General features: G+C 45.9%; 3 long non-coding RNA genes across 3 annotated transcripts; 2 read left to right on the plus strand and 1 right to left on the minus strand.

Moving 5' to 3' along the window:
- The first annotated feature begins 923 nt into the window (after positions 1-923).
- LOC309352968 lies at positions 924-4,569 on the plus strand. Its single transcript, XR_014161497.1, has 2 exons — positions 924-2,723; positions 3,714-4,569. It is a non-coding gene; the product is annotated as an uncharacterized lncRNA (long non-coding RNA).
- A 1,144-nt stretch (positions 4,570-5,713) lies between these two features.
- Positions 5,714-7,479, minus strand: LOC309352967. The gene is made up of 2 exons (XR_014161496.1): positions 6,136-7,479; positions 5,714-5,799 (listed from the first exon to the last, which is right to left on the minus strand). It is a non-coding gene; the product is annotated as an uncharacterized lncRNA (long non-coding RNA).
- A 6,479-nt stretch (positions 7,480-13,958) lies between these two features.
- LOC309326208 lies at positions 13,959-15,725 on the plus strand. The gene is made up of 2 exons (XR_014150227.1): positions 13,959-15,303; positions 15,640-15,725. It is a non-coding gene; the product is annotated as an uncharacterized lncRNA (long non-coding RNA).
- Positions 15,726-21,897: the final 6,172 nt, after the last annotated feature.

Raw genomic sequence — 21,897 nt, forward strand, 5'->3', positions numbered from 1 at the left:
AAAAAGTGAAGACAAAGAGGCTTGCAAATAAAACCAACAGTTAACCTGACTAGACTAATCAGGTCACCTGAGCAGAGTCTTGGGTTTTAGTGTACAATTGAGAAGTCCTGATGGACAGCACTTTTTTGGCAATGCGTCACCCTAGATGCCACTGAAGTGTGAAGTAGCTTTTAAAGGGAGAGGAGTCCTCTCAAAACTCTCTACCCAAAATCTGTTCTCACTGATCTAAGTGGTTGTGTGTGAGTGGGTGGGTTATTATTCAGAAGAGATTTAAAAGCATTCTGACTTGGGAAGACACAAGATTTGCCCACCCTGGAAGAATGGCAGATGCAAGTGATAGACTACATGGAGATGGCAGAAATGACTGGCAGAATCCGAGACCTGGGAGAACAGTCGGTGGAAGAGGACTGGAAGAAGTTTAAAGACTATTTGCACAAATATTGTAAAATGTTTGAATGTTAAAAAGATGTTGGATATAAAGACAATATGGCATTAGTGACATAGTTAAAAGGAGTATGCAAAAAAGTGTGAAAAAGAAAGGGGGGAAAGACCAGAGTAATGTTATGTCAAATGTATATTAAGTGGTATAAGGGATTAAGTTATAAAGATTAGGTAAAAAATGATGTGGAAAGAGAAGAAAAACTGGAGACATAACAGGTTGAAACATATAATTATAAACGAGGTTTGAAAGAGGGTCAGAATTTGCTGAACTTGATTCTGTAAAGGGGAACACAAAAAAGGGAGATGTGAGGAAGTCAAGAAAGAGGGTTATAGAACTATGAAGTTAAAAACTGGATTTCTTCTTTGTTTCTTTTAAATGTTTTTATTGTTTTTTTTCTTTTTCTTTTTTGATATATTTGTTTTTGTTGTATGTTTGTCTTACTTATGATTCTGTTTTGTAAAACCTCAATAAATATCTATTAAAAAATAAAATAAAAGCATTCTGACTTGCTCAGGGCTTTTGTTAAGCATTTCAAAGCAGAGACCTGGCACCAGAGAAATTTTTTCAGAGGAAAGCCCTTAGAGCAATTGACTGCACCTCAAACGATTTATGTTTTAAATAGACAAGATGAGCAAAGGTAGTTGAAGAAGAGCAAATGAACATGCACCATGGAACATGTAGCACTGGCACAGAGTCTCCTTGTGACCAGGCCAGGTCAGGTCAGGAGATAAGCGGCTTGCCACATCAAAATGTTTTAGGAAGCCCTAACATTTGAAGGCCCTGACAGGTAGACATCCTGAAGAAATGAATTTTCCATTTGTGAAAAGAAAATGGATGCTTTATTATTTATTATGAAACAGATTGGGGGTGGGAATTGCCATCTTGTCCTTTGTCTCAGGCAGCAAATGGTCTTGGGACAGCCCTGGCTGTTGTCCAGCAACATCTGGGTGGCCACAGGTCCCCGAACCCTAAAGTAGAGGATACACAGCAGGTTCCATATGAATTATAGCACGTGTGACCTTAGCCATTATCCTTCTACATGCTGGGTACCAATGCTATCAGGCATCAGTCCCAGCAAATGCCAGGCTTACACATTTCATGTGGTGCTGAGTACAACTGCCACCATGATCCTGGCTCCCGTTTTTCATCCCCTTTGGGTAATTCCCACCAGACTAAACAACTAATCCAGTCCTGAGTTCAGAAGTGATTAAATTGAGGCATATCATAGCCAGCCTAGGCAACTGTCACATTGCTCAAAATTCTAGTTTATAGTTGTCATTTTAACACCACCGCTCCCCGACAGTTGTATTCAGCTTTCAACAGCTACAAGGCAGACAGAATTTTAAGTTTTATTTTGTATGGAAATAAAGTGATGAGGGATAGCGTTGCCTGTTGAATTGCTGCCTGCTGCGTCATTCTTAAAGCTCCAGAGCATCTGGCAGAAAAATAATCTGCAGCCCTAGCATCCAACGCACATACTTTAATCTCATGGCTGAAAAAACAGACAAAAGCAGGGAAACTCCCTTCCTCAGCGCTTACACCAAATTAATCACAGTTGGCCTATGTGTCAAATAATCATCTCGCTAGCTTCCCCTGAAGCCCTGGGCAATATTTGATTTAATGATTGTAGCAATCCTTGGCAGTTAGCTGGCCTTCAAAACAGTTTGTCAAAGGTCTACCTAAGAAAGCTGAGGGTACTGAACAAAAGCATTCAAGGAGATTGCAGAGGGCAAAGTTCAATGGGGCTTACTCTAAAGTAAGTGCACATGGGATTGCAGCCATAGGCTTACTGGCCCCTGTTGAATTAAACCATATTAAAACCAGGTACATATTCTCTTGGTTTGTAGATCAGTTTTATACTTACACATGGTTGTTGTTTTTAAGGGTGTGTTTGCTGTGGCTTCCCACATAACTATAAGAGAATGTTGGTACTAAATTTTTGCTGTTATTGACCGGCTACAAAAGATGGGGACTTTGTACTGAAATGAAGCTGTAATGCATTACTTATTGTGCTGTGACTAATATGACTTTATGTCTTATTTTAGCTACAGAGAAAGCCCTTGAGCAATGGGGAATTACCAGAAAAATAGCAGTATGGGAATAGGAAATGGAAAAGAAAAGGAGCGAGAAAATGCTTCACACTGGATTTCTATAAGCGCAGTGTTGATCCATTTTAGATGTGTGGTGCTGTGCAGCTTTTGTAAACGGAAATACAAATTATGAATTAGCCTATACAGCTTGCCACATTAACCATGTGACTGGACACAATTTAGAGGAGATGGTATGTATCTGCTTGCAGTTTAAATTTACCAGCTTATCATTATGTCTGAACCATAGGAGCCAACTTTTAGGAGCTGCCGAAGTCCCTTTGGCTCCCCTAAGGTTGATGGGCATTGCCATTCAAATGGTTTGCGTGTGCCACATCTTGTGATTGATTATGCAAGGGAGGGCTTTCCTGCCCCTCCCATAAAAATATTGTATTCAATTTGGCACACCTGGTCTGAACTGTGAACAGTGAATAGTTTAAATTACCGTATTTTTTGCTCTATAGGACGCACTTTTCCCCCTCCAAAAATTAAGGGGAAATGTGTGTGCGTCCTATGGAGCGAATGCAGGCTCCTTGGCTTCAGCGATAGCAACGCAAAGCCTCCGAAGCGCAGAGGGAGCGCTCCCAGTCCCACCAGGAGATGCTGGGGACTGAACCTGATGCCTTCTGCATGCTAAGCAGTTGTTCTACCACTGAGCTATGGCCCCAGGTCACAATATTGCTGTCAGGATAAAATGGAGAAGGTGGAGGCTGAAGTGTGTATGTTCTGTGGAGGAAAGGTGGGATAGAAGTATAAGAAGGAATAAAGTATGTAAACTAGCCTATAAGTGAATAAACTACAGTATATTTTTAACTTACTCTCCTAATAATTTGTATATAAATTATAAAAGTAGTATATAAATTTTGTTAAATAAAAAAAGAGGAAATGTTCAGACTTTCAAACAGTATGTTATGCCTGAGCCTTCATTGCTGAAACTCCCAACAGCATTTTCATGCTCACAAACACCTGATGAAGGAACCATTGTGACATAACCCATTCAAGCAGATATAAGGGGCAACAGGCTGTCAACAGTGGCAGTAGTTGGGGGCTCCCATCTATTAAAAAGCCACAGAAAGTCTTTTCATACTGCCTGAGGAATTAATCCCTTCTTTAACGTTCATAATTACTGGATCGATTTAACAAGACTGGAGCTAACATTTGCTTGGATTTGGCACCATTGATAGGGAACTGTCTGCTGCGTCCTCCATTTTGAAGTCACCCTGGTCTTTGGGCCTCCAGCACCTTCTTCAGCATGTCCAACCCATCTAAGAGGCGTATGATACTGGTGTTCCACTGGGTTAGGAAGAAGCCTCTGACAGAGAAGCCGTGCTCTGCCATCTCGGCCAGACCTTCTGCCTCTGCACCGGCTTGCAACACTCCTCATATTTCACCCTACTTCACAAGGAGCAAGACACAACCCACTCCGCTCAGGAGGTCCAGCAGGCGCAAGGTGCTGCGATTGCCGAATCTCACTGACCCCAAGGTTTTAAGATCTGTCATTGGCAGTGTTGGCCGGAAGAGAGCCCGCAGGCGCAAGCAAAAGAAGACTCCAGCAGGAACAGGAAAAGGGGTGATGGCTAGGCTAGAGGCAAGAAGGCTCCAAATTCGCGGAGTGGGATTGCTTTGGAAGATGCCTTCTCACAATCTCTACCCTTGAACCACGCATCAAAGGTTCAAGCAAGCTCATCCACGTAGCACTAAATCATGTTTTAATGCAGTGGTTCTCAAAGGGTGTAGTGCACCAGGCCTGGTGTGGCTGGAGAGGAAGACAAGTGATGGGAGAGTGATGGGAAGATTCAAGGACAATCAAAGAAGCACCAAACATTTCACTGTAGTATAGTATAGTATCAAAGTATTTTTTTCAAAATTTTGCCTAATATGTATAGAAATCTTTTTCAAAATGAGAGCAAGAGCATCAAGTGATACTGAGGACAGTCCGAATTGTGTTTTCTAATGTTTTTCTTATCAATTCAAAAATTCAGTGTGGCTCAAAATTTTATTCTGAAACTGTGGCCCAGAGATAAAGGCTTGAGAACCACTGCTTTAGTGTTATGTTTGAACTAGGCCTCGGCTTTTAATTTTTGTTTGAACTATAGCCTGGGAAGTTGTGAAAATGTGCAACCTATTTCCCCAATAGCTATTGACCAAATAATCTGCTTCTAGCATGTCCTGTTTCAAAGCATTCTGTACATTTCGCAATATTGTAGCAGATAACATTTGTCGCCTGCATTGACCTGCATCTTCTGATATGGTATTTGCTATCTGTTCATTTTGCAACCTGACATTTTCTGTATAAGCCCATGTAGACGAATTGTTTCATCTGAAAATCAATTGTAGCTTAAAATACAGAGACACACAGACACATGGTGCTATCTAATAACTTGAAAGAGTCTTACCCTTACCTTAACTCCAAATATAAAAGCAGACACTACTATCTTAAAATTTCAAATAAGGAGACCGCTTTCTCCAAACTACTAAGTAAAGGAAATTGAATTTTCAACAGATTCTTTTTCTCTCATTCCTACAGGCCAAACCCCAGCTGTCAAATCCCCTTCTTCTGCACAACTTTGAAAGGCAGACAGTGCCCCCATTTTTTTCACCCTATTTTTTAGCCAAAGCATGGCCCCTTGCTAGCCTTCTCAAAACAGGAGCTAACAAGACCATCAACGAAGGTAAGAGGGCCAGGCCCTTTCTGCCTTCCTCCTGCCGTTTGAGGAGCGCCTGATATCTGGCCATCCTTAATAACATTTCTGTGCCTGAAAATGTGTGCAACCTGTAGAGTAGAACAGACCTGAATTCTTTCTACTATTGGTGAAAAATTAAATTTCACAGAACAAATGGTGCAATGGGTTGGAGGATAGGATGTAACTGGGTCTGGCATTCGTTAGGAAATAACTGGGGAATAACCGGGGAATACCAATTAATCATGAAGTCCCACGTGTGTGAGAAACTACAAAAGGAAAGTGGCTGACTGCCTGAATTCCAAAAATACAGGTCTTGGTTCACTACCTAGTCAAAGGAGCCCCTGGCAGAGTTTAAAACTGCAATGTATGTAGCATTTGCAAAGCATGGAAAATATAGGCTGTTGGATATCCCCATATTAAGCGCTCACAGTGTGCTCCCCTGCCTCTACCTCTCTCTCAGTGAATAGACTACAATGTAAATTACTTACAGTAATCAGAGGTCTCATTTATGCACCATTTAATGCTACAGCAAAAGTAATACAGGTAAAAACTTCTTCAGTGCAAAATACAAAAATTACAGTGGTGCCTCGCAAGACGAAAAGAATCCGTTCCGCGAGTCTCTTCGTCTAGCGGTTTTTTCGTCTTGCGAAGCAAGCCCATTGACGGCTTAGCGGATTAGCGCTATTAGCGGTTTAGCGGCTTTTAGCGGCTTATCGGCTTGGCGGATAAGCGGCTTAGCGGCTTAGAAAAAGGGGGAAAAAGGGGGGAACCCGCAGGAACTCACAAGACATTTTCGTCTTGCGAAGCAAGCCCATAGGAAATTCGTTTTGCGAAGCGCCTCCAAAACGGAAAACCCTTTCGTCTAGCGGGTTTTCCGTCTTGTGAGGCATTTGACTTGCGGGGCACCACTGTATATTCAAACATGGAGCCTGGATCTCAGGAGCATCAGTCTCAAGTCTCTGGTCAAGAACATGGTTCAAAGAGGAAAGGGGGGAGAAGGGGAGGAACAGGAAACAAGCCTTCCTCCCACCCTGAAGGTGAGAAGGCGTGACCTAGCCAAACTTTCTCTAGCAATTTACAGCTCTGTGGTCCTTAACCCCTTCATGTACTAACTAGCATAGATATCCATTGTTAGGCTTGACTGCAAAATCTCCCACAGCATCAACAGGTAACATCCTCAGTCAGCTGCCTTTTCTGGCACTCTAATGATACCATGTGGCTCCACTGCATTGTGGGTAGTCAGACTCAACCCTTCCATTAGTCATAGTGAGCCCTTTGTCTCAGAGGGTGGATAGGGAGAGGTGATAGTTCTGGATGCTATTTCACTCACTGCGGTCAAGCCCATCTGTCCTCACCCCATCCCCGCCACCCACTGTGGAGTACCCAGCAGGGCAGCTGCCTAACACTCTTCAGTAACACTGGGTTGTCCTTCTGAGGAAGATATTCTGGGCTAGGTGAGGTGGCCCAAGAGAATGCCTGTGCCCACTGCTGCCACTTTGTTGCACTTTCAAGCTTAATGATCTGATGTTGTCAAACTTTAGACAGCTTTTGCCACTGCTGGCAAACTTTAGATAGCATCTGCCGATAACAACATGCAGAAGCCAACCATGCAATTAAATCCAGCTCCAGTCTATTCAGGTGCAGTGCAGGTACATGACACAATGGAGGTCACTGTGCAAAAGTTAATAGAGTCAAGTTAGAGGTGACAAGCACCTGATGCTGGGTGCTTCTCACTTCACCTTCTTGCTCATGTATTTATTCACACATACTTAATGAACCCCAATAAAGCAAAGCGCTTCTTCGCTGCAAAGCAGGATCAAGCCCTGAAGCATAGCTTGTGGCATGTTGAAGATGCTCTTCAAAGCCCTTTGCAAACTTCACAGAAATGAAGGCAGCTTATGCCAAGAGGATGATTTGCGTTTCTCAGCCTATGACTGGATTCCTGTAATATGTTTTTCAGGTTTTAGAAATCGCCAGCAGCTTCGTTTAGCCCACCACCTTGCACCCCCCCCATAGAGAACTAGTGATAAAGGGACACAGGAGGCAGTCCAGGTCTCCCACTAAGGGGCTTGCTTGTCTCTAATTGGGTTCAGAACAACTCATGAACTACCAAGAACCTTTCATGGAAAAAGGACTTTGGGAGTTGGAAATGAAGGACTCAGGGGAGAAATAAGGAAAGGAGGCTTGCATTCTGTCACCAGTCTTTATTGTTTTATTTTCACTCATGAGAATGAGCAAAAAGAAATTGATTACTGTAGCTCTTGTTACATAACTGTAGCTCTTGTTACATAATTTATTGAGCTGAAGTAGGGTACTCACCACTGCAACATTTGGTGACATCCACTACTTTAGAACACACAATATTAGAAGATTCTTAGATTGTTAATGTTGAGGGCAGGGACCTCTAATTTTTATTTGTCTATAAGAAATTCTGATCATTAGACAAATTCCTGGAGCTCAAGCCTATTAATGATTATTAACAGAACAACTAAATTAAACATCAAACAGCAACCTATTGCCTTTCTCTCAGAGGTGGGGGACTTTAATTACCATATTATGCTCTTCTGCAGGCCACATGCTTCTGCCTGGCTAAAATGCACCCCTGAACTGTGGCATTGCCTCATTTGCTTGGATGGAGAATGAAGAGAGATATGGCACAGTGTATGTGTGCATAGAAATGTGCGTGGCTGGATGCTCTGGCTATTTTTGCCTCTGGCCTCACACACCGCTGGCATATGGCTCCTGGAATATTGCCTATGAGAAGATATGGCCCTCAAGCTGGAAAAGGTTCTCCAACCTTTGCTTTGGAGCTTTCTGACTGCTATTGAAAACCGGATGTTTAGATCAGTGTTTCCCAACCGGTGTTCCGCGGCACACTAGTGTGCCGCGAGACGTTGCCTGGTGTGCCGTGGGAGGGCACACTCATTGAAATTAGAATTAGACTTTTGCCCCCCGCCCGCCTTCAGAAGAGGTCCAGGACCTCTTTGCTCCCCCCTGCCTGCCTTCCCGGGAGAGCGGAGAAACGCAGCGTGTTTCTCCGCTGTCCCGGACAGCTTTTGAAGGCAGGCGGGGGGAGCAAAGACTTTCGCCCCCCGCCCGCCTTCAGAAGAGGTCCAGGGCCTCTTCTGAAGGCGGGCGGGGGGCAAAGGTCTTTGCTCCCCCGTGCCTGCCTTCCCGGGAGAGCGGAAAGTCTTTGCTCCCCCCCCTTCAAAAGCCGTCCGGGACAGAGGAGAAACGTGCTGCATTTCTACGCTCTCCCGGGAAGGCAGGCAGTGGGAGCAAAGACTTTTGCCCCCCGCCAGCCTTCAGAAGAGGTCCTGACTGCCTTGGTAGCCAATCAGAGAGAGGCTCCAGCCCACTAGTGGAATTCTGAGGCACTGCATCCCAGACTCTGTCTGGCTCTGCTGTCCGTCACACATGTATATGAAACTCATTTCTGCCAAGGTTGCTCACGAACAGAGGGCAGCAGTGGCGTAGCGTGGGGGGTGCAGGGGGGCCGGCCACACCGGGCGCAACATCTGGGGAGGGGCGTGCTTGCACTAACTAATCTAGTGGAAGAGACTCGAGTGCTAAAATCCACGGGTTAGGGGGTGCAAATTACTTGCCTTGCCCCGGGTGCTGACAACCCACGCTACCCCACTGGAGGGCAGAAGAGATGTCCAACAAATGACTTTGTTCACTGGTTGATTTGACACAGCCCTTGATTCCAATGTCAACAGTTGGATAAGGTTGATTTGATTTGATTGCCCTCCTGTTCCCCATGTAGATCTTTACACACACACTCCACATCCTGGGTTGTGCGGGACACACACACACACACACACACACCATTTTGTGATTCATCTCAGGTTCCAAAATGTCTTGGGCTGGCCTTGTGTAAATGAATTTGAAACACACAAACACACACAAATAACTAACTAACTACTTTTCTTTTAATAGCAGCACATCTTCTAATAATAATAATTTATTATTTATACCCTGCCCATCTGGCTGAGTTTTCCCAGCCACTCTGGATGGCTCCCAACCAAGTGTTAAAAACAGTACGGCGTTACATATTAAAAACTTCCCTGAACAAGCTGCCTTAAGATGTCTTCTGAATGTCAGGTAGTTGTTTATCTATTTGACATCTGATGGGAGGGCGTTCCACAGGGCGGGCGCCACTACCGAGAAGGCCCTCTGTCTGGTTCCCTGTTCTCTAGTGGCACAGAATTGGAAAAGACTGGAACATCTTTGTATCTCTTGTTGGAAAACGGAATGTATGGTCTATTGCTGTATCAGGAAAATTAACAAAGAGATTGCATACATTGAATAATACAAATGATGTAGACAATTTTGTTGAAATATGGCATCCTTTTATATAATAATTTTCTGATAACCCTGAAGAATGGAAACTACCAAAATCATAGATTCGACTGTGGAAACTTAACTAGATTGATCCGTCCTGGAAGGGACAGGGGCAGCAAGCTCGGATTTTGTATATTTCTTTCTCTTTTTAAAATTGTTAAATTTGGGGGGAAACAATATCATGGAAATGGATTTTTTTTCTCATCCATGATAATACAAGATTGGATCAACAGAATATATAATTAAGGTACAGTTGGTGGGGTGGGAGGACAGATTTGACCTAAAAAATTCCCTTTCAAAATGCTGACAACCTCCAGCATTTCACAACAGCAGCTCATATTATTTCAATGATATTATCTTTCTAATTTCCACAGGGGCTTTGATGAAACACTTCCCCACATACAGACAGTATACTAATTCAGTGTTTCCCAACCGGTGTTCCGCGGCACACTAGTGTGCCGCGAGACGTTGCCTGGTGTGCCGTGGGAGGGCACACTCATTGAAATTAGAATTAGACTTTTGCCCCCCGCCCGCCTTCAGAAGAGGTCCAGGACCTCTTTGCTCCGTGTTTCTCCACTGTCCCGGACAGCTTTTGAAGGCAGGCGGGGGGAGCAAAGACTTTCGCCCCCCGCCCGCCTTCAGAAGAGTTCCAGGGCCTCTTCTGAAGGCGGGCGGGGGGCAAAGGTCTTTGCTCCCCCGTGCCTGCCTTCCCGGGAGAGCGGAAAGTCTTTGCTCCCCCCCTTCAAAAGCCGTCCGGGACAGAGGAGAAACGTGCTGCATTTCTACGCTCTCCCGGGAAGGCAGGCAGGGGGAGCAAAGACTTTTGCCCCCCGCCAGCCTTCAGAAGAGGTCCTGGACCTCTTCTGAAGGCGGGCGGGGGGCGAAAGTCTTTGCTCCCCCTGCCTGCGTTCAAAGGCCGTCCAGGACAGCGGAGAAACACGCTGCTTTTCTCCGCTCTCCCGGGAAGGCAGGCAGGGGGGGAGCAAGGACTTTTGCCCCCCGCCCGCCTTCAGAAGAGGTCCTGGACCTCTTCTGAAGGCTGGCGGGGGGTGAAAGTCTTTGCTCCCCTCTGCCTGCCTTCAAAAGCTGTCCGGGACAGCGGAGAAACACGCTGCGTTTCTCCGCTCTCCCGGGAAGGCAGGCAGTGGGAGCAAAGACTTTCACCCCCCGCCAGCCTTCAGAAGAGGTCCTGGACCTCTTCTGAAGGCGGGCGGGGGAACAAAAGTCTTTGCTCCCCCCGCCTGCCTTCAAAAGCCGTCCAGGATAGAAATGCAGCACGTTTCTCCTCTGTCCCGGACGGCTTTTGAAGGGGGGGAGCAAAGACTTTCCGCTCTCCCGGGAAGGCAGGCACGGGGGAGCAAAGACCTTTGCCCCCCGCCCGCCTTCAGAAGAGGCCCTGGACCTCTTCTGAAGGCGGGCGGGGGGCGAAAGTCTTTGCTCCCCCCGCCTGCCTTCAAAAGCTGTCCGGGACAGCAGAGAAACACGCTGCGTTTCTCCGCTCTCCCGGGAAGGCAGGCAGGGGGGAGCAAAGAGGTCCAGGACCTCTTCTGAAGGCTGGCGGGGGGTGAAAGTCTTTGCTCCCCTCTGCCTGCCTTCAAAAGCTGTCCGGGACAGCGGAGAAACACGCTGCGTTTCTCCGCTCTCCCGGGAAGGCAGGCAGGGGGGAGCAAAGACTTTCACCCCCCGCCAGCCTTCAGAAGAGGTCCTGGACCTCTTCTGAAGGCGGGCGGGGGAACAAAAGTCTTTGCTCCCCCCGCCTGCCTTCAAAAGCCGTCCAGGATAGCGGGAAGCGCTTCCCTGCTATCCCGGACTGCTTTTAAAATGCTGGCGGTGGGGAGCAAAGCCTTTCGGCCCCCGCCGGCCTTCCTGGACCTCTTCTGAAGGCCGGGGGGGGGGGGAAGGCTTTGCTCCCCACCGCCAGCATTTAAAAGAGGTCCCTGGAGATTTCCCTATAGGCTTTCTTCTTGCGAAGCAAGCCCATAGGGAAATTCATCTTGCGAAGTGCCTCAAAAAACGGAAAACCCTTTCGTCTTGCGGGTTTTCAGTCTTGCGAGGCATTCGTCTTGCGGGGCACCACTGTATATATAGTCAATATAGGCACAGAGTTAATTTTTTAAACATTTTCTAATGGTGGTGTGCCTCGAGATTTTTTTCATGAAACAAGTGTGCCTTTGCCCAAAAAAGGTTGGGAAACACTGTACTAATTAATATGAGAGCAGTAGGGAGAGGGGAAGGGAGAGAAAGAGATGGTAGCAGATAATTTCAATAAATTAAGACCTCTTCATGAAATATAATGTCTGAATTGACAAGAGTTGTGGATTTTTGTTGGAGAATCTATTACTTATTCAGTAGTAAATACATTAAAAAACAGCTTCAGAAGCCACAGCCCTACCAGCTCCTATTAAGGAGCTGTGTCCTGAACTACATTAGCATCACATAATTTATTCAATAATTGAATATTTTTTCCTCTCCCGAATAGAATTGCTTCAGAGACTACAATATTAATATGATCAGTGTAAATTGTTTCGTGCTGAATAACTTCATAGATTCCTTCTCACCATCCCCAATAAGAAATCTCACTCTACCCTTGTCGCTTCATTCATTCAACCAGATTGATAAATCCCTTTTTTTAAAGACCCGCTTTCAGTTAACCCAGCTTCTTTAGATGATGTGCTGCAGTAGCATTCAATGAATTTTTTGGAGGCGAACAGTTACAGCCAGAGGTGCCAGCTTGCAAAGGCAACGGGGGGGCGGGGAGTTACATGTATGACCATCACACTTCCCTCCCTAAGCTGGGTGGAAGCTTCCCAGACTTTAGGAAGGGGAATATTTAGGGGACCAACATGCTGTGCACCCGGGGGCAGGCTAGCCACCCGTGGGGGCGCTGCCCATGATGAGTGTCCCAGGGAGATGGCGATGTCACCCGCCTCAGGGATGACATCCGGGGCGCACCTGCAGGTGGTGTGCCACGTCCCCAGGACACGCACCAGCCCTGCCCCCACCTGCTTTCCGTTCCCACCTGCATGAAGCTTCACCACTGCCGGGGCAGGCCGCACCCGCCGCACCCCCCTTCCTCCGCCAGTGCTGGTAGTTTGTAGAATCTGGTGTTGAATTCTTCTATCTGAGGGTGCCAGCTTCTATTTTTTCCTTAGTATATTTCTTTTTTAATCTCCGCTGCATACCAAAAAAAGTTTGAAAGTCCATGGGCAGTGTCTGTTGAAGGCTCAGAATGCATACACAAAATATGCAAGTATTTTTGCACTGAATTTATAGCTGCAAGTACAATTTCCCCTACTGCCTTCATATATTTCCATTTCAACACTTATGCAAGGAATGCTGCCAGTGCCAACACCCCTACTGAATTTTGGAAGAAGACAATCAGCTCTGGATAAGTATAAGAAAAGTGCTACTATCTAACAAGAGTAAGATTTTAGGCTGTAGTCTAAGGACATAAGAATAGCCTGCCATTGGCCCATCTAGTCCAGCATCCTGGTGCCCAACCAGATGCCTGTGGGAAACCAGCGAGCAGAACATGAGCACAAGCGCATTCTCCCTTCCTGTGGCTCCCAGCAACTGTATTCAGAAGCATCGGTGCCTTCAAATGTGGAAGGAGCTGTCATGACTGGCAGCCATGAACAAGCCTCTCCTCCATGCATTGGTCTAATCCTCTTTTAAAGTGATCCAAGTTGGTGGCCATTCCTGCCTTCTGAGGGAGCAAATCCCATTGTCTGGCTATGCACTGCATGTAGAATGAGTATTGGTTAAAATCTGCCCTCCGCAAACAAACTGTAAGCTGGTTCCGGTGAAGGTCCATCTAAACATCCGGTTTTCAATAGCAGTCAGACACCTCCAGAAAGCTCCAAAGCAAAGGTTGGAGAACCTTTTCCAGCTTGAGGGCCATATCTTCTCATAGGCAATATTCCAGCAGCCATATGCCAGCGGTGTGTGAGGCCAGAGGCAAAAATAGCCAGAGCATCCAGCCACGCACATTTCTATGCACACATACACTGTGCCATATCTCTCTTCATTCTCCATCCAAGCAAATGAGGCAATGCCACAGTTCAGGGGTGCATTTTAGCCAGGCAGAAGCATGTGGCCTGCAGAAGAGCATAATATGGTAATTAAAGTCCCCCACCTCTGAGAGAAAGGCAATAGGTTGCTGTTTGATGTTTAATTTAGTTGTTCTGTTAATAATCATTAATAGGCTTGAGCTCCAGGAATTTGTCTAATGATCAGAATTTCTTATAGACAAATAAAGATTAGAGGTCCCTGCCCTCAACATTAACAATCTAAGAATCATCTAATATTGTGTGTTCTAAAGTAGTGGATGTCACCAAATGTTGCAGTGGTGAGTACCCTACTTCAGCTCAATAAATTATGTAACAAGAGCTACAGTTATGTAACAAGAGCTACAGTAATCAATTTCTTTTTGCTCATTCTCATGAGTGAAAATAAAACAATAAAGACTGGTGACAGAATGCAAGCCTCCTTTCCTTATTTCTCCCCTGAGTCCTTCATTTCCAACTCCCAAAGTCCTTTTTCCATGAAAGGTTCTTGGTAGTTCATGAGTTGTTCTGAACCCAATTAGAGACAAGCAAGCCCCTTAGTGGGAGACCTGGACTGCCTCCTGTGTCCCTTTATCACTAGTTCTCTATGGGGGGGGGTGCAAGGTGGTGGGCTAAACGAAGCTGCTGGCGATTTCTAAAACCTGAAAAACATATTACAGGAATCCAGTCATAGGCTGAGAAACGCAAATCATCCTCTTGGCATAAGCTGCCTTCATTTCTGTGAAGTTTGCAAAGGGCTTTGAAGAGCATCTTCAACATGCCACAAGCTATGCTTCAGGGCTTGATCCTGCTTTGCAGCGAAGAAGCGCTTTGCTTTATTGGGGTTCATTAAGTATGTGTGAATAAATACATGAGCAAGAAGGTGAAGTGAGAAGCACCCAGCATCAGGTGCTTGTCACCTCTAACTTGACTCTATTAACTTTTGCACAGTGACCTCCATTGTGTCATGTACCTGCACTGCACCTGAATAGACTGGAGCTGGATTTAATTGCATGGTTGGCTTCTGCATGTTGTTATCGGCAGATGCTATCTAAAGTTTGCCAGCAGTGGCAAAAGCTGTCTAAAGTTTGACAACATCAGATCATTAAGCTTGAAAGTGCAACAAAGTGGCAGCAGTGGGCACAGGCATTCTCTTGGGCCACCTCACCTAGCCCAGAATATCTTCCTCAGAAGGACAACCCAGTGTTACTGAAGAGTGTTAGGCAGCTGCCCTGCTGGGTACTCCACAGTGGGTGGCGGGGATGGGGTGAGGACAGATGGGCTTGACCGCAGTGAGTGAAATAGCATCCAGAACTATCACCTCTCCCTATCCACCCTCTGAGACAAAGGGCTCACTATGACTAATGGAAGGGTTGAGTCTGACTACCCACAATGCAGTGGAGCCACATGGTATCATTAGAGTGCCAGAAAAGGCAGCTGACTGAGGATGTTACCTGATGATGCTGTGGGAGATTTTGCAGTCAAGCCTAACAATGGATATCTATGCTAGTTAGTACATGAAGGGGTTAAGGACCACAGAGCTGTAAATTGCTAAAGAAGGTTTGGCTAGGTCACGCCTTCTCACCTTCAGGGTGGGAGGAAGGCTTGTTTCCTGTTCCTCCCCTTCTCCCCCCTTTCCTCTTTGAACCATGTTCTTGACCAGAGACTTGAGACTGATGCTCCTGAGATCCAGGCTCCATGTTTGAATATACAGTGGTGCCCCGCAAGTCATATGCCTCACAAGACGGAAAACCCGCTAGACGAAAGGGTTTTCCGTTTTGGAGGCGCTTCGCAAAACGAATTTCCTATGGGCTTGCTTCGCAAGACGAAAATGTCTTGTGAGTTCCTGCGGGTTCCCCCCTTTTTCCCCCCTTTTCTAAGCCGCTAAGCCGCTTATCCGCCAAGCCAATAAGCCGCTAAAAGCCGCTAGACCGCTAATAGCGCTAATCCGCTAAGCCGTCAATGGGCTTGCTTTGCAAGACGAAAAAACCGCTAGATGAAGAGACTCGCGGAACGGATTCTTTTTGTCTTGCGAGGCACCACTGTAATTTTTGTATTTTGCACTGAAGAAGTTTTTACCTGTATTACTTTTGCTGTAGCATTAAATGGTGCATAAATGAGACCTCTGATTACTGTAAGTAATTTACATTGTAGTCTATTCACTGAGAGAGGGGTAGAGGCAGGGGAGCACACTGTGAGCGCTTAATATGGGGATATCCAACAGCCTATATTTTCCATGCTTTGCAAATGCTACATACATTGCAGTTTTAAACTCTGCCAGGGGCTCCTTTGACTAGGTAGTGAACCAAGACCTGTATTTTTGGAATTCAGGCAGTCAGCCACTTTCCTTTTGTAGTTTCTCACACACGTGGGACTTCATGATTAATTGGTATTCCCCGGTTATTCCCCAGTTATTTCCTAACGAATGCCAGACCCAGTTACATCCTATCCTCCAACCCATTGCACCATTTGTTCTGTGAAATTTAATTTTTCACCAATAGTAGAAATAATTCAGGTCTCTCCTACTCTACAGGTTGCACACATTTTCAGGCACAGAAATGTTATTAAGGATGGCCAGATATCAGGCGCTCCTCAAACGGCAGGAGGAAGGCAGAAAGGGCCTGGCCCTCTTACCTTCGTTGATGGTCTTGTTAGCTCCTGTTTTGAGAAGGCTAGCAAGGGGCCATGCTTTGGCTAAAAAATAGGGTGGAAAAAATGGGGGCACTGTCTGCCTTTCAAAGTTGTGCAGAAGAAGGGGATTTGACAGCTGGGGTTTGGCCTGTAGGAATGAGAGAAAAAGAATCTGTTGAAAATTCAATTTCCTTTACTTAGTAGTTTGGAGAAAGCGGTCTCCTTATTTGAAATTTTAAGATAGTAGTGTCTGCTTTTATATTTGGAGTTAAGGTAAGGGTAAGACTCTTTCAAGTTATTAGATAGCACCATGTGTCTGTGTGTCTCTGTATTTTAAGCTACAATTGATTTTCAGATGAAACAATTCGTCTACATGGGCTTATACAGAAAATGTCAGGTTGCAAAATGAACAGATAGCAAATACCATATCAGAAGATGCAGGTCAATGCAGGCGACAAATGTTATCTGCTACAATATTGCGAAATGTACAGAATGCTTTGAAACAGGACATGCTAGAAGCAGATTATTTGGTCAATAGCTATTGGGGAAATAGGTTGCACATTTTCACAACTTCCCAGGCTATAGTTCAAACAAAAATTAAAAGCCGAGGCCTAGTTCAAACATAACACTAAAGCAGTGGTTCTCAAGCCTTTATCTCTGGGCCACAGTTTCAGAATAAAATTTTGAGCCACACTGAATTTTTGAATTGATAAGAAAAACATTAGAAAACACAATTCGGACTGTCCTCAGTATCACTTGATGCTCTTGCTCTCATTTTGAAAAAGATTTCTATACATATTAGGCAAAATTTTGAAAAAAATACTTTGATACTATACTATACTACAGTGAAATGTTTGGTGCTTCTTTGATTGTCCTTGAATCTTCCCATCACTCTCCCATCACTTGTCTTCCTCTCCAGCCACACCAGGCCTGGTGCACTACACCCTTTGAGAACCACTGCATTAAAACATGATTTAGTGCTACGTGGATGAGCTTGCTTGAACCTTTGATGCGTGGTTCAAGGGTAGAGATTGTGAGAAGGCATCTTCCAAAGCAATCCCACTCCGCGAATTTGGAGCCTTCTTGCCTCTAGCCTAGCCATCACCCCTTTTCCTGTTCCTGCTGGAGTCTTCTTTTGCTTGCGCCTGCGGGCTCTCTTCCGGCCAACACTGCCAATGACAGATCTTAAAACCTTGGGGTCGGTGAGATTTGGCAATCGCAGCACCTTGCGCCTGCTGGACCTCCTGAGCGGAGTGGGTTGTGTCTTGCTCCTTGTGAAGTAGGGTGAAATGTGAGGAGTGTTGCAAGCCGGTGCAGAGGCAGAAGGTCTGGCCGAGATGGCAGAGCACGGCTTCTCTGTCAGAGGCTTCTTCCTAACCCAGTGGAACACCAGTATCATACGCCTCTTAGATGGGTTGGACATGCTGAAGAAGGTGCTGGAGGCCCAAAGACCAGGGTGACTTCAAAATGGAGGACGCAGCAGACAGTTCCCTATCAATGGTGCCAAATCCAAGCAAATGTTAGCTCCAGTCTTGTTAAATCGATCCAGCAATTATGAACGTTAAAGAAGGGATTAATTCCTCAGGCAGTATGAAAAGACTTTCTGTGGCTTTTTAATAGATGGGAGCCCCCAACTACTGCCACTGTTGACAGCCTGTTGCCCCTTATATCTGCTTGAATGGGTTATGTCACAATGGTTCCTTCATCAGGTGTTTGTGAGCATGAAAATGCTGTTGGGAGTTTCAGCAATGAAGGCTCAGGCATAACATACTGTTTGAAAGTCTGAACATTTCCTCTTTTTTTATTTAACAAAATTTATATACCACTTTTATAATTTATATACAAATTATTAGGAGAGTAAGTTAAAAATATACTGTAGTTTATTCACTTATAGGCTAGTTTACATACTTTATTCCTTCTTATACTTCTATCCCACCTTTCCTCCACAGAACATACACACTTCAGCCTCCACCTTCTCCATTTTATCCTGACAGCAATATTGTGACCTGGGGCCATAGCTCAGTGGTAGAACAACTGCTTAGCATGCAGAAGGCATCAGGTTCAGTCCCCAGCATCTCCTGGTGGGACTGGGAGCGCTCCCTCTGCGCTTCGGAGGCTTTGCGTTGCTATCGCTGAAGCCAAGGAGCCTGCATTCGCTCCATAGGACGCACACACATTTCCCCTTAATTTTTGGAGGGGGGAAAGTGCGTCCTATAGAGCAAAAAATACGGTAATTTAAACTATTCACTGTTCACAGTTCAGACCAGGTGTGCCAAATTGAATACAATATTTTTATGGGAGGGGCAGGAAAGCCCTCCCTTGCATAATCAATCACAAGATGTGGCACACGCAAACCATTTGAATGGCAATGCCCATCAACCTTAGGGGAGCCAAAGGGACTTCGGCAGCTCCTAAAAGTTGGCTCCTATGGTTCAGACATAATGATAAGCTGGTAAATTTAAACTGCAAGCAGATACATACCATCTCCTCTAAATTGTGTCCAGTCACATGGTTAATGTGGCAAGCTGTATAGGCTAATTCAGTGTTTCCCAACCTTTTTTGGGCAAAGGCACACTTGTTTCATGAAAAAAATCTCGAGGCACACCACCATTAGAAAATGTTTAAAAAATTAACTCTGTGCCTATATTGACTATATATACAGTGGTGCCCCGCAAGACGAATGCCTCGCAAGACTGAAAACCCGCAAGAAGAAAGGGTTTTCCGTTTTTTGAGGCGCTTCGCAAGATGAATTTCCCTATGGGCTTGCTTCGCAAGAAGAAAAGCCTATAGGGAAATCTCCAGGGACCTCTTTTAAATGCTGGCAGTGGGGAGCAAAGCCTTCCCCCCCCTCCGGCCTTCAGAAGAGGTCCAGGAAGGCCGGCGGGGGCCGAAAGGCTTTGCTCCCCACCGCCAGCATTTTAAAAGCAGTCCGGGATAGCAGGGAAGCGCTTCCCGCTATCCTGGACGGCTTTTGAAGGCAGGCGGGGGGAGCAAAGACTTTTGTTCCCCCGCCCGCCTTCAGAAGAGGTCCAGGACCTCTTCTGAAGGCTGGCGGGGGGTGAAAGTCTTTGCTCCCCCCTGCCTGCCTTCCCGGGAGAGCGGAGAAACGCAGCGTGTTTCTCCGCTGTCCCGGACAGCTTTTGAAGGCAGGCAGAGGGGAGCAAAGACTTTCACCCCCCGCCAGCCTTCAGAAGAGGTCCAGGACCTCTTCTGAAGGCGGGCGGGGGGCAAAAGTCCTTGCTCCCCCCCTGCCTGCCTTCCCGGGAGAGCGGAGAAAAGCAGCGTGTTTCTCCGCTGTCCTGGACGGCTTTTGAAGGCAGGTGGGGGGAGCAAAGACTTTCGCCCCCTGCCCGCCTTCAGAAGAGGTCCAGGACCTCTTCTGAAGGCTGGCGGGGGGCAAAAGTCTTTGCTCCCCCTGCCTGCCTTCCCGGGAGAGCGTAGAAATGCAGCACGTTTCTCCTCTGTCCCGGACGGCTTTTGAAGGGGGGGAGCAAAGACTTTCCGCTCTCCCGGGAAGGCAGGCACGGGGGAGCAAAGACCTTTGCCCCCCGCCCGCCTTCAGAAGAGGCCCTGGACCTCTTCTGAAGGTGGGCGGGGGGCGAAAGTCTTTGCTCCCCCCGCCTGCCTTCAAAAGCTGTCCGGGACAGCGGAGAAACACGCTGCGTTTCTCCGCTCTCCCGGGAAGGCAGGCAGGGGGGAGCAAAGAGGTCCTGGACCTCTTCTGAAGGCGGGCGGGGGGCAAAAGTCTAATTCTAATTTCAATGAGTGTGCCCTCCCACGGCACACCAGGCAACGTCTCGCGGCACACTAGTGTGCCGCGGAACACCGGTTGGGAAACACTGAATTAGTATACTGTCTGTATGTGGGGAAGTGTTTCATCAAAGCCCCTGTGGAAATTAGAAAGATAATATCATTGAAATAATATGAGCTGCTGTTGTGAAATGCTGGAGGTTGTCAGCATTTTGAAAGGGAAATTTTTAGGTCAAATCTGTCCTCCCACCCCACCAACTGTACCTTAATTATATATTCTGTTGATCCAATCTTGTATTATCATGGATGAGAAAAAAAATCCATTTCCATGATATTGTTTCCCCCCAAATTTAACAATTTTAAAAAGAGAAAGAAATATACAAAATCCGAGCTTGCTGCCCCTGTCCCTTCCAGGACGGATCAATCTAGTTAAGTTTCCACAGTCGAATCTATGATTTTGGTAGTTTCCATTCTTCAGGGTTATCAGAAAATTATTATATAAAAGGATGCCATATTTCAACAAAATTGTCTACATCATTTGTATTATTCAATGTATGCAATCTCTTTGTTAATTTTCCTGATACAGCAATAGACCATACATTCCGTTTTCCAACAAGAGATACAAAGATGTTCCAGTCTTTTCCAATTCTGTGCCACTAGAGAACAGGGAACCAGACAGAGGGCCTTCTCGGTAGTGGCGCCCGCCCTGTGGAACGCCCTCCCATCAGATGTCAAATAGATAAACAACTACCTGACATTCAGAAGACATCTTAAGGCAGCTTGTTCAGGGAAGTTTTTAATATGTAACGCCGTACTGTTTTTAACACTTGGTTGGGAGCCATCCAGAGTGGCTGGGAAAACTCAGCCAGATGGGCAGGGTATAAATAATAAATTATTATTATTAGAAGATGTGCTGCTATTAAAAGAAAAGTAGTTAGTTAGTTATTTGTGTGTGTTTGTGTGTTTCAAATTCATTTACACAAGGCCAGCCCAAGACATTTTGGAACCTGAGATGAATCACAAAATGGTGTGTGTGTGTGTGTGTGTGTGTCCCGCACAACCCAGGATGTGGAGTGTGTGTGTAAAGATCTACATGGGGAACAGGAGGGCAATCAAATCAAATCAACCTTATCCAACTGTTGACATTGGAATCAAGGGCTGTGTCAAATCAACCAGTGAACAAAGTCATTTGTTGGACATCTCTTCTGCCCTCTGTTTGTGAGCAACCTTGGCAGAAATGAGTTTCATATACATGTGTGACGGACAGCAGAGCCAGACAGAGTCTGGGATGCAGTGCCTCAGAATTCCACTAGTGGGCTGGAGCCTCTCTCTGATTGGCTACCAAGGCAGTCAGTCAGAGGGGGGCGGAGACAGCACTTTGGGCGGGAAAATAAAAGGAGCCGTTACTGACCAAGAGGTCACATAAGGAGATAGTTTGAGCAGGGAGCTTGAGAGAGGAGAGTTAGAGAATTGGTTCTGAGTGGTGAAACATCCACTCTGAGGAAACCATCTACAGCTAGAGAAAGGAGTCTCTGAGCTTTGATAGAAAGACAATGTGTAGTGTCTAGGAAGTGTTCAGACAGGAGTGAACTGGAGGGCTGAGTTGGAGCAGGAGAAGTAGAAGCTGTGAGGATGAAGTCTCCTTCCAGTCAGGAGGGGAGAGATCTTCTAGAAAGAGAAGACTCTCAAGTCTGTTAAGAGGGGTGGGGGGACCCCCTGGCTCTGTTATACTGCTAGAAGTACCTCAGCAGAGGGAGAAAAGGTTGGGAAACTGACAGAGGAAGTACCGCCTTAAAAACCAAAGTATTAAGCTGTAACACTGCAGCAACTTGAACAATTTCAACAATAACTTGAAATAAGCTAAGCATTTACCATCCAGTCTAGAAACCTGCAATATCTAACTGAAGAGTAAT

This window comes from Podarcis erhardii, assembly GCF_964252035.2.
Source record: "Podarcis erhardii genome assembly, chromosome: 12".
In the NCBI taxonomy this organism is placed as follows: Eukaryota; Metazoa; Chordata; class Lepidosauria; order Squamata; family Lacertidae; genus Podarcis; species Podarcis erhardii.